The sequence below is a fragment of the Neopelma chrysocephalum genome, unplaced genomic scaffold, assembly GCF_003984885.1.
Source record: "Neopelma chrysocephalum unplaced genomic scaffold, ASM398488v2 Primary Assembly neopelma1_22, whole genome shotgun sequence".
Classification (NCBI taxonomy): Eukaryota; Metazoa; Chordata; class Aves; order Passeriformes; family Pipridae; genus Neopelma; species Neopelma chrysocephalum.
Window position 1 is genome coordinate 18,723,730 of NW_020897689.1, and position 14,500 is coordinate 18,738,229.

Here is a 14,500-nt window from a genome sequence, read left to right on the forward strand (position 1 = left end):
GAGAAAGTTCACCTTAAAAGACTTTTTCGGGTCCTTCATTTAGTATCAACGTCCCCATGTCTGCTGCAGGTTTTAAATCTCATGTGCAGTCCCGAGCCATAGGAACCCAGCCACATAAAGACAATAAATCATTATAGACTCTTCAAGCATTCTGCTGTTTGTCTGGCGACTGACCCGCTGTGCTTTGAGAAGCCCCCCAGCTTGCCTGGAGGCTTTCTTTGCTGGAAAAACCTATGTATTATCATCACCAGCAAAACAATGGAGTTGGCTGCCCATGCAGTGGTAACCCAGTGCACCGACAGAGAGGAAGAGCCCCACACAGAGCTTGCAGAGCAGCCATCATGAGGAGTGTAACACAGGGAGGCCCACCGAGTGCTAATGCACGTTGGGGTTGCTGTGCCAGTGCTCCACTCAACAGGCCTCATCTCCTGGCAAAGTGACAGGGTAGTATTAGTGCTGGTCAGAAAGCCAAGCTACTTGCTCAGCTTCCTCATGTAAGAAGGAGAGGAGTAATACAGCAGGGATAGGAAGAGCTTCAAAGCCTGAAAGGACATGAGAACTTTTTCCACAATTAAAAAAAACAGTTAAAAAAAATAGAGGTGTTTCTTCCAGCAATGACTTTTGTGAGCACAGTGAAGGTCCCAAAGTTCACTTGCCCATAGATTTCCCTGAATGAGAAATAACATGTAGAAAGTGGGTGTCTTCTTCCCAGAACACACTCCAGAGTGTTTGAGTATGTACCTCATCCTCCCCCACATTTGTTTGTTTTATCCATCTGTTATTGCCCCACATTTGATTATGAATTGAAAGCATTCTCCTGAAGCTGCACTCAGCTTTTTAAACTGAAGTGTTTGAATAAGGCTTGTCACTACAGGAAGGATATAGAGGGCATCACATTCCCCAGCTGCCTCCCATCACCCTTTCCCCCCTCCCTGCACCTCAGGGCCAGCAAGCAATTTGGATGCAAAAGGGGGAAGCTTCAAGCAGCTGCTACCTCTTCCCTGTTTCTCCTGCTGAGCAGCCTCCAGGTAGAAGAGTGGCTCTGTTGCTTGATTTCAAGTTGAGGGAGCCTGAGGGCATACAGAATGGCTCATTGGGCTGTTTAAGCCTACAGTGGTACACTAGTAGAGGATGGATTTCCCCCCATCCTACACAGCCACAAAGGACAAGCAGACAAATATATGAAAGAGGGGTCAGGTGGCTCCTCGATTCCCCCCGCCCCAGCCACAATGCCTGATTAAAGAAATTATCCTAAGTTTTCCCAGATGAATATCCCAAGGAAATGCACCACAGTCCTTAAAAGTATTTCTTCTGGAAGAGTTTGCAGAAGTAGGATGTTTTGGCAGTACTCTAAAGCTGGGAAGTCCCCCCCTTTCAGAGGACTTTCCAAGAAGGGGCATTTGAGGGTGATCTTCACTCCCTCTGCACTGGCTGAACTGACATATGAAATAACCTGTTGAAGTCTTGGGCTATAAAGGAGCTTCCTTGCTCCAGCCAAGTGTCCTGCAGAACAAGCTAAAACTCTTCTGCTTGGCCTAGAGCAGATTTCCCTGCTGCTGCCAGAGTATGACAAAAACTATCAGGCTGCATGGCAGCCAGCAGAGCTGGGAACATCCATATTGCTTGTGCACAACAGTGCATATTCTTCTCAAGGGAGAAGAATATAAATCTTTTAAATGTACAGCCTTTTTCTTAAGAAGTTGTTTGGGTTTTTTCCTGGATTAGTCCAATAAGCCATTTGCATTTGATAATTAACTGTTACGGGGGCTGTTTCAGGTAGCAAATTTTCTGCTTCGTTCTTCACAACATGAGGAAATTTCTTTTAAAAACAAGTTTTCAACTTCAAAGCTTTATAACCTGACACGAAACACAGCACACACAAACCACCCATGCTTCACATTTTAGCCATTTGCAGAGCCCAAAAGCAGTGTGGAGCCGGATGACAGTAAGGGGATTGAAAGAGATTTTCTGTGTGGGCTCCTGCTGCAGCCAGATTAGATGAGGGAATTAGAGACAGGGTGCGGTTCCCACCTCGAATGCCTCTCCTGCAGTTCACAGACCTTCACGCTGCCTTATTAACATGCACTTCCCTCTCTCCTTCCAAATATGCAAACTGCACCCTCTTCCAGGTCCCTCCTTAGCTTAAGGGTGCTGGCATGTTCTCTGCTGACTTTCTGGAACCCAGGGATTTCCAATTATTTCCACATCCTCCTCCTGTTTCTCTTCTGGCTGTGGTGCCTTTGGGCTGCCTGCTTGACTTCCCACTTCACAGATCTGCAAGGCAAGGGCAGAAATGCCAAAAATTAAGAGAGCAGAGTAATAGTTGAACAGGCAGAAGGGAAGAGGAACAAATATAAATTGCCTGGGGCCAAATCTGTTCATTCTCTCTATCTTGCCCCTTTCTAAAAAGGCAGCCTTCTTGTCTCCTCAGGTTCTTATTAAGCTTCCCAGCTATCTTTTATTCAACATCTAGCTCTGTCTCTCAGTTCTTAGGAGGCAATGAGGAGTGTCTTTTTTGCCTTCAGGCACAAAAAGCTGCATCAAGGTGAGGTACAAGCAGCATGCTTTATTAGAGTATGTGGCACCATACTCTGTGCCAGAGTACAGAGTACTCTGTACTCTGTACAGTGCAGCACATCTGAGAAGTTTTGAACATACTATTGCAACGTTTGAAATTCTTGCATTAGGTGACATCTTACCAGACCAAAAGTTGATCCCAATCTGATAAGCAATTGTTGCAGAGCCTGCACCAAAGGCCTCTATCACTCAAGTCTAGCAGTTCCCTCATTGAGATACCAGCTTGGCCCATCAACACAGCCCTAGCTCACTCCCTTGGCTTTCCAATGCTTGTTTAACTGCTTTTCCATTTTGCTGTGTATCAGAGATACTCGTCACACTACACCTTCCAGACTAGAAAGCTGGTGGCTATAAGCAGTATCCTCCAAGCCCTTCCCTGGCCAAGGCTACAAAGGACCTCCACCCTCGTGTTTGCTGCTACAAGCAGCTACCCCCTACTACAAGCAACCCCCTTCACCCTTTTCCCAGGCCAAGCATTGCAGGGAGGGAAGGGGAAGGAAGGAAAAGGAGATAGCAAATGGACTTATTGTTCACAAGAAGAGTGGGGGAAACAGAGGGAAAAGCTGACCTGAGATGCATGGCTCTTTAAGTTTCTCCTCCTGTAAGGACGGTTTCTGCTGTTCTCACACTTCCCTGCTCCAGTCCCCCACACTAATCCAACTCCTACCCCTAAAAGGAGAGGAAGAACTGTGCCTGCCTCTTGCGGAAATTTGAATGCTTGTCTCTAGGAAGTCAGTCAATCAAAGCAGCCCTCCACACTGGCAAAGCTGGGTATCTTGTGAAGGCCTTGGGTCAAGTTATCAACAGCACTGTAGGTCTTTATATGCCTATCTGTTAGATTGCCAGAGTAAGACAGAAACCAAGCATTTATCTGGTTAATTGCTCCTTTCATTTTCTACATTATTCCCATTTCAAAATCTGTATGTATACATTTGTGGGCCCTAACAATAGCATGTTTGTGTGACTCCAGCTGACCAAACAACAGAAGTTATTTATAACTACAGATGACCGGACTCTTCTCTATTTTCATTTATGTAATTTTCCTTAGATCATCCATTGGAAAGGGGTCATACTTTCATGTTTCTCACACACAGAGGCCCTGTAGGTTAGCACACAGGAGATGAACCTTGGCAGCCTGCACTGCTGGACTGCCTGAAGAGGAATTCACGCTGCAGCTGTCTGAACCAAGAACCCTCAGAGGCCGAGGGTTAGATAGATGTTCTCAGTGCCACACCAGGCAGCAGGTGGCTGGAACGGCAGGACTGATGATTCTCAGATATAAAGCTTTGTAAAATTGGTACTTATTCGTGGGTTTTTTTCTTTTGTCAAGGCTCACTGGCACTTCAGACAATGACTGAGAAATTTCAAAATGAGTGAGTGGAATATTGAGAAGTGGCATTAAGTAAACAGCATAAATGACCGTAAGGGGAAGCCTCTTGTTCTTAGACAGTAAACAGAGCCACAGCATGTCCATCCCTGCTAACAGAGCATAATTTCCCATCCACATAAATGTACTGAATTCAAAAACATTTTTAATATTTTTAGATGCTTCTCTCTATATAAGCTTGAATGGGAAAAGGATGGATTTACTTGATGACAGTTGGGACATCAAAGACAACCTCTCTGAGGCTCTTCTACCTACAAACTTCTCACATTATATGGAAGGCTTACAGTAGGTAAAGCATTTTCTGTAGTCCCTTCACCATCCAATAATACTATCCAGGGCAAATTAATTCAAACAAACATACTATAACCAAAAAAGACAATTTGCAAAATCCCTTGTTTCTATCTAGTAAGAAGAGCCATTCTCCACAAGACTTGTACAAGAGGACTGAAATTCAGAAGAGACAAGAGACACAAAGGGAAATGCTATGTCCAGGGTCTCCTTTTAGGGTTGCACATCAAGATTCAGAGCAGCCAGATGGAGACAGCAGCATATTTTACAGTATACGCTGCATGAAATAGGCCTCACAGCTAATCCTAGCAGACACATACTCAGCCAGAGCATATCTACAAAATAAAGCCACAAGATCTTTTACTTAAAACATAGAGTTTTAAAGAATTTGGTGATTAAAAATACACAATAAAACTCATAGATGGCAGTAAACAGGGCAGAAATGAAGTAATTGAGGTTTCATTCCTTTTTGTTAAAGCACCGTAGACCTTCTTATTTGGTCCAGCCCAAATACCAGAGAAAAATATATTGAAAAATTTGAAGAAAAAACAAGGATCTCTTTGGGGTCCTTAAATATTAATCTGCACTGATGAGGCCATGTCCATGCAACTGAATAGCAGTGCTGTTCTCTAGTACAAAAGCTTTTCCTACTTACAGGGAGTTATCGTTTCCATTTGATTTTCTCTTTTATTTTGGGAAATTTAGGCATTTTCTGAAGAGTTCAGAAAAGGGAAGCCGGATGGTATTGGGAATTCTGATATCACAGCCATGGAATGCCACACACTTATTAGCCAAGTGTTTCCATCCCTCTGTATACATGACTCTTTCCTCAAGCCAATACTTTTCATAACCTTTTGCCCTTTCCATGACATCACAGCTATTTAGTAATATTTACTTTTTTTCCCATCTTGTAAAATGTATAATGCCACTGCCTTGCTAGTTCGTGACTGATCCCCACGTAGATCAACTCAAACTCAACAAGTAGTTCACAGAGTTTGTGTTCCCTGAATTACTTTCTTCCAAGTATGTTATAGTCAATACCCCCTAAAAGACATCCAAATGATGAATAAGGAAGAGGAGGTACCACAGCTTTTTTAAGCTCCTGTCTGGTGCCTTTAGTCTTAGGCACCAGTCTCACAACTGAATTTACTGGAAGAGCTTTTATCTTTTGGAAACCAATGCCTTCTGGGCTAACAACTGAGAATACATACTTGGCACCATATCCAACACAAGGTTGTAATTAGCCGCCACTATAGCACTTCTGTTCAGCAAATAACAATCAAAGTTTATTACTAAGGGCCTATTCCCAATATTGCTGTCTACTAAAACTAGACATTATTGTAACTGCTATATGGTCCAGGCTAGATAAAGTTCTCTTCCTCATGTCCACTTGCAAGAACCATGATCGCTAGCTAAAGTGCCAATTTGTCAACACATTAAAGACTTTCTTTAGAGAAGAGCAGCAAAGAAACAACTGCAGTATTTAAAACAGAAAGAAGACTGAAGGTGCGTTTATCCTAATCCCCAGTATAGAATGTATTGTGAATGATTTTTTCCAACATATCTATTAAAATGGATGACTGTCCAGAAGAATTTAATCAATAGTCAACTTAGGAGGCTACACTTTCAATATGAGAAAACTGTGATGTCCACTGCCTGTTGAGAAATTATCTTCTAGAGAATAGTGAAAATTTAAGAATATAGCTGTATTTCTTCAGATCCTGAAAAGTTTGTACTGAAAGAAAAGCTGATTTGAAATATGTACACCTAATTTTTACCAAGTCCAGAACTGTGTCTGTAATAATATGTGTTTTATAATGTTTATTTTGCCAGGAAATTCCAGGAATATAGATCTTCCATACTGAAAATCAAAACAGAAGTGTCACAAACCTTCCTAGCTTCCACGTGGTGCCACATGGGTACCTTAGAAGCTTTGTGCTTTGCATCCTGTCTCCTTAGCATGAGGTCATCTGCAATCTCTGCCTCTGAAAAAGGTCCTTTGTGGCTCCTACTGCCTCTAGCAAATTCATATAAAGGATCTGAAATAGTGTGTGAATAGAGTATACCAGCGTAGAACTCCTATTGTCTCTGTAGTGCATTGAATTTTCAAAAGTGAAAACTTTCTTAGAAATCTTACAGACTAGAATAATGTATAGAATGAAGTGTAATACTGGCCCTTAGTTCTCCATTTAACCTTGCACAGAAAAAGCAAAAAAACAGCTTGAGAAAGCTTGCTTACAGAAAGAAATGCATTTCTAAAATGTTTTAAACTGTCTGGACTTCATGGAATTTCTAGACTCCTTGGTAACCTTCTGTTAGTGACGAGAGTCTTCTTTATCAATTAGACATCAGTCCTATCATGGCAGAGCGATCATTGGATAGTGACTGATTATGTAGTAAGATCAATGTAAATGCAATAATTGTCATTAAAAAAAAATAGTAAATCCAGAAATGCTATTTCAAGAAGACTTGTGTACATGTGGAAACACTACAGAGAACATCACCAGTAGCCAGGCACCAGGAGGGGAACAGATGAATTACACAAAATTTAACACACATACTTCTCCACCTGCATGGGATCTCAGATATTAAAAACGTAATTTTCAATCAGGGTACTGGTGCTGCTGTTGGGATTTGAGGTTAGCAGTTCAGCTTTTAAAATTCAGCCCATCTTTCACAGATTTCTTTCCTGGGAAGTGGGAAGTGAAAAACAGACCTGTGGGGAGGAAGCTGTACAGAGGCAGGACCTGCATTCTCCCCCAGGATGCTCACACTTTATGACACACTCACTGTCCATGGCATTGCTGCTGGAGACATTCTTGAGAAACTTGAAAGAATGCAGCAAGTGTCTGGTAAAATATGCAGGGATCTCTGCAAGATTCAGGCCAAGCACTGTATGTTTTCTTCCTGCAACATTGCTGCCATTTTGTTAGTTTGCTTGATAAAAACTGCAGTCATTCTTTTCTGGATGGTTAAAGACACATAGAATCATAAAATGATAGAACAACCTTTAAGATCATTGAGTCCAACCATTAACCCAGCACTGCCAAGTCTACCACTAAACCAACAAAGACAGTTTGGGCCGCCCATCGCATGTGGGAAGGCTTGGGTAGGAAATCTGTCATACAGGCTTCTGTAGCACCTCTGCCTCAGCTCCAGATGTTGGAGGGGAAGCCATACAAGACAGAATTACCGACCTCAGAAGTATGCTTGGTCTTGTCTATCCCTCATCTGCCACCAGTACTAACACTGATCTGTCCAGTGTGGAAGTACAAGTTCAAAAGCCTTTCCACTCTCTCTGCTGACTTCTATGCAGCTGCTAAGCTTATGCATGATATGTTTATGTTAAGGGTTTGGTGTAAACGGAGCTTATTTTGCATAGCTGTCTGAAAATGTCCCATCCCCTCCTTCTCAAAAATGGGCAAAAGACCAAATATTTTTTTAAAGCTTTTCAAATCCCATAGTCTACAGAAAACATTAAATCTTCTGAAACAAAAATGAGTATTTGCAGAGAAAGTGGACATTTTTTCTGGGAGAATGTTAAATTGTTAAAAATGCTGAGCTTAAAAGTTTTCAGATAATCCTTATTATCAAGCTACACTAAAAAGTAGGACAATTCTGCACAAATTCTGTACCTTCCAAATGGTTATATATTCCTTTAAACATTTGCCTCACACAGGCAGTATAGTGTAAATTCTTAGTAAAAATGAGGACTAGTAACAGCATTGCACATAGTGATGGGTTTGTAATGTACCTCATATTTATTTTGGTCTCAGACCCATCATGAGAAGAGAAAGAGCTTGTAATTTCTTGATGAAGTAATTTAGTGAATGGGGGGCAAAGAAAGTAATTTAATTACTGGCTTGAATAATTTATGTAACAGCCATGCAGTTCTTTTATCTTCTGTTAGACAATGTGTTCATTTTTTTATGTCTCATGCTTTAACACAGTGTGTCACAGTGCTAAATTCAAGATGTGCAGAAAGCCCAGGGTCTCTGTGACAGATAATCAAATGGCAAATTAATTAATTCCTCTTTGCTGCTTAGAATTGGGACTGGTAGGCATAGCTTTTTCCAAGGTTTTTTTCACCTTGAAATTCATAAATGTACTTAAGATATTTTCTGGTAGGCAGTACAGTGTTGCAGCAACCCTTGCACTGGACAGTACTGAGGTACTCCAGAGACAAGGTGGGGAATGGTGTGAGCTGGGCTCAGCACAACGTTCATGTTGGGCCATTGAAAAGTCTGGTGAAGAGGTCCACATACACAACTCCATGAGACCATGCAAAAGGATGCTAGATCGCCTTAAGAAAATGCCACAGGATAATCTAAGGCCATAGGTGACTGGAACCTCAATTAGAATCTACCCATTGATATCATCGGGAATGTTTATCTCCAGCATCAGTGAATCTGACTTTCTTTAGCTCCAAGGCCTGGAGACCCCTCTGCAGAAGCAATGAATATCATTTAGATATTTCTGGCCCATTATTACTCTTATTCTGAAGCACAGATTGTATACAGGAGCTCTTGTTTTTCAGGTGTTGAAAATCACAGAAGTTGAAAATCAAGGCTGAGAAATAATCTAGTGTTATCAGCTCTGTTCAAACACCATATTTATCTTCTAGGCAGGAAAAAATGAAGCATGAGACATTAGTGAACTAAGCCCCATTACCTCTCAGAAAAGATTACATGGGAATGCAAATGTCCTGGTATAATTCACAGATTCCTGAGTTCACAGGAACAGCAGTAAAAAAAGCAAAATTGCTCCATATCCTGTAGAGAGGAAATTAAAGGTATCAGGAAGAGAAGAATGTGCTGTGTGGTGCGAAAATGCTGTTTTGATTCCTGATGCTAAACATCTGCCATATTTTTTTGTGGAATCACTTGACTTAGTGAGAGAATAGCATCTTCAGGATTGTGCAAAGTCTATTCCAGACTCAAGCTGTCTGAATTGGCAGCTGTGGGAACACCCACAGGAAGCATGGGACCCTGGAAGAAAAAGTGTAGGAGTACATCCTGTGGGGATAGATAAAAGTCAGAGCTGGGCTATGGGAACCTCTTCAGAACAAACATGCAAATACAGTTTCGCAAGTCAAAGTCCCAACTGTTTGTTTAGGGATTTTTTGGTTATTTGTTGCTTTTATTTGACTTTCACAGAACAGAAACAGAAAAAGGAACTCGGGGGGGAAAAAAAAAAGATGAATGAAGTCAAAACTCTAGATGTTTTCTTTATTGCTTGGTGTGAGTTCATGTGCTTCGTGTGCAGTGCCACAGCTTGCTTCTTTTGCCTTGTGATGAAGATTGCCATGACATACCTATTTCTAGTCCACCAGGTTTGATAGTCTGTCTCCACACACAGAGTAGTGCTAGAGCAGAGCTGCTTATAATTTCTCACTGTCACTGTTTCATGGACAAATGCCTCCTCTCATCCATGTGAAATCCTACAGTTCCTGAGGAAGAGTAAGAAAGGGAAAGAATTTTATCTGTTTCTTAATTAGTAAGTGCTCCCAGTCACCAGAATCAAATAGCAATCAATGTCATGCAAACAGACAGCTTCCCATGAATACCAACAGGTGACCGAGAGACTCCTTGCCATAAGAACACACACTCCCTTGTCCTTCCAGCATTGCGGTGATATGCTTATCTTTCTTCTTACCTTTATATGCCCTGATGAGTAAAGATAGATGGATTTGGTTTTATCTTACCTAAAAGGACATTTTCATTTACTGTTTGTACACAATATTTTTCTCAGTGTTTCAGCTAACTTTCTGCTGTTTGTACAAATTATATCCTGCAAAATCGATGCCCACACATTGATTGCACATTGTGTCAATTAATATTTCTTTTTGTTTCTGAACGTTCCTAATTCTTATATCACTGGGAAGGTTGAGAAGGAGGTTTAAATTGTCTTTCAGCATGCTATCTATTTTTCTTGTTCTTTTTACTTTCTTGCATAAATAATCTTAATCTTTTCAATAGCCTCATACAAGGAGTATGTTCTGTGTAGTTCTCTGCTATTCTCACTCCCTGCCTGGAGATTGTTTCTAGTTCTGTGTCTTTTTTTGACATGAGGTTACTAAAACCAAATGAAATAATCAAAGTGAGGACATGGCATCTCAGATGCAATATGTAATAGTCTCCATGTGATTGTCTACCCACTTCTAATGTGCATGCTAATAAGTAATTTTTTTCTATCACATGCCCAGAACAGACAATTCACTGTGATGTCCATGATGACTCCTGGGCCTTCTGGTTTCCCAGCAGGTTACTACTACATTCAGAACCCGTTCATATGAAAAAATAATTTAAAGTGTATTTTCATGTCCTTCTGTTGTTAGTTTCTTTAAAAAAAAAAAAACTGACAGAAAGAAACAAATAAACCACCAGCTCAGTAGAAGTTTAAAGAAGTAAACATTTTACAAGTTATCATGCAGTGTGGAGAATTGGTGACCATCTCTCAATGTCCCTTTTGATTCCCCAAATGCTGATGGGAAATATTCTGGAGGCACAAATAGACTGCAGATGTTGGAGAATACATCTTAGAATTCTGCTGAACATATTACCCTACTGGGAGGCTGTTTTGAGTCTCCAGGGACATTCCTCTGAAAGCCCAGCTGATTGTCTCATATTGAAACAACATGTCCAAGATACATTCCAAGTAAAAGAAAATAGAACAGGGGTACTCTGACCAAATATAAATCAAGGGGCTAAAGGGCAGTTTATCTTCCGTCCTTCTAGCATTTCTTTTCTCCCCCTATGAATACTCCCCCCAGGGAAACAGACCACTGGGTAAATGACTGCCAAACATGATGACTCAGACATTAGGCACTGTCCCCAAGTGCTTCACAGATGGTGTCTGGATGGGAAACCCAGAGCTTTCAGCACCATAAGCCTTGCTACATTTTTTTTTCCTCCTTTTTTTAAGTTCACTGCAGCATTACTTCTGATCTCATGTCAAGCCCTTATAGCACTGTTGCCCCCCACAATGAATTCTGATCCTGACCTTATAACAACCAATGTCATTCGCACATAAAAAAGATAGGAGACAAATCCTAGCAGACCTTGGGGAGTGGGAAAAACAAAGCTAAAATAAACACATTACTTAAAAGATTATCTTGTATCCAATTGAAAAAAAAACCAGCAAAGAGTCTGCTGCAAAAGACAGGCATATTGTGAAGTACAGTGCATTAGCACAATTGCATAATCATAGGTACTATGAAAGAAAATGTTCTCTGCACAGCTTTCTTTTTGTGGAATCCTGTTTGTTTCAGTAAAATCCTGTTCCTTTCAGCTTGCTTTATGTTCCCCAAAGCTAGCACATCTTGGGATGCACATCTGGATATGGGCAAGCCTGAAAGCAATGGCATATTTCTGTGCTTCTACAGTACTGTATGTTCACACTAGACATTGGAAAAGTCCCCTGTGGAAAGGAAAAAGAAAAACAAAAACAAAAGAACAACACACCAACTATTTTTCCTCCCATGAAGAGAAGCTCAAGAAATGCTCTGTAAAGGCTTGTAGGTTATGCACAATGAATCCAACTATCACAACCCCAAACAAAGCATATCACGAGATATGTGAAATAGCTTTTCCTCTCTCTCTCCCTCTCTCTCACACACACGTGCACACACTCACACACACACAAACCCAGCTGCAAAGGATAAAAGAGGAGGCATTGCACATTGAGAAGAACCAGGTCCAGCAAGTATTTTTTTTTCTTCCTCTTCTTCCTCTCCTTTTTTTTTAAGGTTTACCACCAGTATCATCCATAAGAAACAAAAGAAGAATTTTTCACTCCAATTGGAGAGGATAAATAACTAGGTATTTTTGTGGATTTCATTATGTTTCAAAGGCTATGTAGCAATTCACTGAACTTCCCTGATTTACAAAAATTCAGCTGAGTAGTAATTCCATTTAAATCAATGGAGTTATTTGAGCATGTGTAGAAAAGAAATGAAACTCAGACATTTTGTTTCGAAATTCAAATTAAAAGGTCCCAGAATTGAAAGCAGCAACTCTTAGGTCAGTCAATTTCTCTGTTTTTTTAGAAGGAGCCTCTGATAAAAGTTGATAGCACTATGCAGAGCCAATGCCCTGAGCCTGGGGTTTTACAAAGAGCATGAACAGGGCCACAGACACTGATCACCACGGGACTCCTCGCTTGGAGACAGTCACTTCAGAGTCATTACACCAGAAAAGAGACACTTCTTAACAGGCAGCCATTGGTGAACAGCTAAGGAACTGACAGTGTAAATCAGCATAAAACTAGCCAGGTTTCCAAAATGTGCCTGGCAGGCAGTTTTCAAGCCCTGCCTGGTTTTGGAAGCAACTTTGTCAAAATTGGACCCTCTCCACAAAGTGCTTTGATGTTGATGAATCGGTAAATTCCAACAAAAACTTGTTTAGTCAGAATTTTTCTGACCAGCTCTACTTCCTCCTTCTGCCAAACCTATTTACTAATTCTGTGTGGCTTCGGGTGAATGTTTTCTGCCAGGGTCATCACAACTGCAGAGCCCTGTGTTCAGGCACAGCTGAACACAGGCACTTGCCCACCAGGGTCCTCCCCTTCCATGTCCCTGTGGGAGAGAAGCACCATGCAGCAGCACAGTTCCCAGCCTCCCTCTCCACGCATAGCACAGCTTCATCCAGACCTGTGTAGCTCAAGAGGCTTTGTCATGAGGACTAAAGTACCATCACCCCCATTTTACCCCATCATCACACCAGAGGAAGTGAAGCACAGAGAAATAATCAGTTTGGGAGTGTCACAGCAGTTTTAGAAGTATGGCCTGGCCAATAAGATGCCTGGCTTCATATTGAGCCCAGCAGTAGGTAACATATATTTGCATGTTTACAGCCACAGCAACTGTTGTGAACTCGAGTACAGGAGGGGTGTGGATGAACCTGTGCGTAAAATGAGGAGGGAGGCTGGGAGAGAATAGGCCAAGATTATATTAAAGCATTTCTGTCCCAGGCTTGCAAAAACAATGCATTGCACTGAGACGAGGTGTTATTGTCTGCTTTTAAACGTACCCTCCCTTTCAAGATTTTCTTTCTTAATAAAGTATCTGAGGTCATGCTATTGTCATTAGAGCCTGACGAGTGCTTAGCAGCTGTCACCGTGGCAGCAGGAGCGTGCCTGATGCCAGTCCCCTTTGTCACGGCAGCCACAGCAATGTAAGGAGAAGGGCCTTGCAGGATGCAGGACAATACTGGGAAGGAAAAGGAGGGAATCCTCGACCTTGGGCCAGGGCCTGGTGGCAGACTATTGAACCCTGTGCATCTCAGCAAACCATAAGAAGTAAAAATTCTTGGAAGCTGCAAAGGTTGCAAGTGAAAACAAAAGATTCTATCATGTAGGAAATAGAACAAAATACAGAGAAATTTGTTTTATTTTCAGAGATAAAATAAGCAAATAGGTCTCTGCAACAGTCAGGAGCACTGCACCCCGCATGCAGCACTCACGGAAGTGAGGAGGCCAGAAAGACTGGAAGGAATCTGGAAGCAGGTAGGAAAGGGTTCTCTCTGGAGCTTTCCAAATCTTGTGCTGTGAGCAAGGGACCCCCTCATGAAAAAAAAAGATGATGATGCTCTCCACTAGAATTTAAAACATTAAATCGTCTACCCAAACAAAACTCTGATTATGTAAAACAATCAAATAATTGTCTTTTGAGCCCATAGCTGAAGCAATCGGTAGAAGCAAATAAACCACCGCTACTGAGTTTTGCCAGTTGAGTGATAGGAAAAGACCAGTGCAGGATAACTAGCACCAATTTTCTTATGCTTCTGTTAAAGAAAGACTAAAGCCTGCACCCATAAGTGGCTGCAACAATAGATAGTGAGGATGGTGCTATTGGTTAACTTAATAAATGTTTGTTAACTTAATAAATGTTTCACAGCTGACATGCTGGAGCATTTTGTCCGCTTTCTTATTTGTGTTTATATACCAGCAGCACCCGTGACTAGGAGCTGCTTAGCTATTTCTTTCCTGCTCACTTCTGATCTGAAGATCCACTCCAGAAATACCAGCAATTGCTAACCCTCACCTAGCAATCAGTGTAGCCTCCTTTGCACTGTGTACTCTGTGCACAACTTTCACAACTTTGTGGGTGTTCCTATGGGACAGGAAGTGAAGAAATAAATCACATCCCAGTGGAATCACCCGTGTAGCTCTGGACTGGTGGGATGCTACCCAAGCTGCAATTTGGCTGGGAAGCCTAGGCCAGCACCCCTGTATTTTGAAAAATATCTT

The 14,500-nt window shown here is 41.6% G+C and overlaps 1 long non-coding RNA gene across 1 annotated transcript; it reads right to left on the reverse strand.

The window, feature by feature from the left end:
* Positions 1–1,883: 1,883 nt before the first annotated feature.
* On the reverse strand, positions 1,884–8,979 carry LOC113963223. The gene is made up of 3 exons (XR_003532692.1): positions 8,924–8,979; positions 6,143–6,291; positions 1,884–2,274 (listed from the first exon to the last, which is right to left on the reverse strand). It is a non-coding gene; the product is annotated as an uncharacterized LOC113963223 (long non-coding RNA).
* Between the last annotated feature and the right edge of the window lie 5,521 nt (positions 8,980–14,500).